Source organism: Montipora capricornis, chromosome 4 (assembly GCF_036669925.1).
Source record: "Montipora capricornis isolate CH-2021 chromosome 4, ASM3666992v2, whole genome shotgun sequence".
Taxonomy (NCBI): Eukaryota; Metazoa; Cnidaria; class Anthozoa; order Scleractinia; family Acroporidae; genus Montipora; species Montipora capricornis.
This window is the reverse complement of record NC_090886.1, coordinates 50,484,430-50,486,355: the sequence shown is the minus strand read 5'-3', so window position 1 is coordinate 50,486,355 and position 1,926 is coordinate 50,484,430.

The window sequence follows — 1,926 nt, the reverse complement described above, 5'->3', positions numbered from 1 at the left end:
CTCAGCAACATTCAGAATAGTCTTCCAGCCTTTCGATTCTCTAATATACCAGTGGAAAATGTCGCGCTTACGCTAAGAAACTTAAAGGTGTCGAAAAGCACTGGCCTTTATAAGATTCCTGCTAAGGTCCTTAAAATCGCGTCTAGTATAATTGCTCCATCTTTGACTTTTATATTTAATTTGCCACTTTCCTCTGGAATTTTTATTGATGACCGGAAAAATGCGCGTGTGTGCCCGGTCTATAAAGGCAATGACCGTCGTGATATGGGAAATTATAGACCCATTTCAATCCTGCCAATAATAAGTAAAGTTCTCGAGAAAGAAGTTTTTCAACAGCTTTTTCACTATTTGAAAGTTAATTCTGTTCTCTCTAAATTCCAGTCTGGTTTCCGCCCTCTAGCTCCACTCGACTGTCTCGGCGTTGATTCGAATGTGCGATGATTGGTCTGATAATATGGATAAGGGAAAATTGACAGGTGTAGTTTTTCTTGATATTCGTAAGGCCTTTGACTCAGTTGATCATTCGATTTTACTAGAGAAAGTTTAGTTTTATGGAGTCGCTGATAGAGAATTGATGTGGTTCAAGTCTTATCTTACTGCCCGACAACAACAATGTTTAGTAAATGGTTGCTTATCTTCTCAAAGTAACTTACTCTGTGGAGTTCCCCAAGGTTGGCCCTCTCCTTTTCCTTATCTACATAAATGATTTACCAAATTGTTTAAAATTCACTACCCCCTGTTTATATGCAGACGATACTCAAATCTTTACCTCTAGTTTTGATATTGGCGCACTTGCCAATAATATAAATTCTGATTTAAAAAATCTAAGCGACTGGCTCACTGTTAATAAGCTCCAATTCCATCCTCTCAAAACTAAGTTAATGGTTGTTGGGTCAACATATAATTTGAACACTAAATCTAGAGATTTACCTAATGCAATCTCCATTGATAATAATTTGGTTTCACGCGTAACCTCTAACAAATGTTTGGGAGTTCTACTAGATGAAAAGCTTACATTTGAAACTCATATTGAGTATATATGTAAAAAGGCATGTGCTGGCATAGGTGCTTTGAGAAGAATTAAGCCTTTTGTCCCCCTCTGCACCCTCGTAACTTTATACAGATCACTCATTCAACCTTATTTTGATTACTGCTCACCCCTGTGGGATACACGTGGTAAGCAACTAAAAGATAAATTACAAAAAATTCAAAATCGTGCGGGAAGGGTTATTACAGGCTCTTCATATGATGTTAGGTCCACAGATGTGTTGAATAATCTGAAATGGAAAACCATTGAAACCAGCCGCTTCCATACAAAGGCTACCCTTATGTATAAAATCCTCAATGATCTCTGCCCCCCAACTGAGTAACTCCTTTGTAAAGCTAAATGATACTAACATAAATTACAATCTTAGGAATATCGAGACTGATCTACCACTTCCAAGGCCATACACAAATTTTTTGAAGCGCAGCTTTAAGTATAGTGGTGCAATGCTCTGGAATAATCTTCCCTATAAGGCAAAGACCGCAAAATCGCTTTCTGATTTCAAACGCAAACTTGCGTCCTCGCCCTTCATGCTTTCTATTGGATCGCACTGATTCTATGTAATATACTTCTATTTTAAATATATATATATATACTTTATTGTAACGTGTTTACCTACGCCCCACCTGGAAACCAGCTTTTGTTGTGTGTGGCTAGCGTAGTGAAATAAAGTTGTATTGTATTGCAGGGTTGCCACTCATTAGAACCCAAAAAATTCCCTGACTTTTCCCTGACTTTTCACTGACCTCAAAACAATTTTCACTGACCTTGCATTAGGTGAGTTTCACCACGTTTTGATAAAAATGGCTGAAGGAAAACACTGGTTCCCAAGCTTCTTCCGATTTCTCTTCCTTATTTGGAAGAAGGCATTCACAACGAAA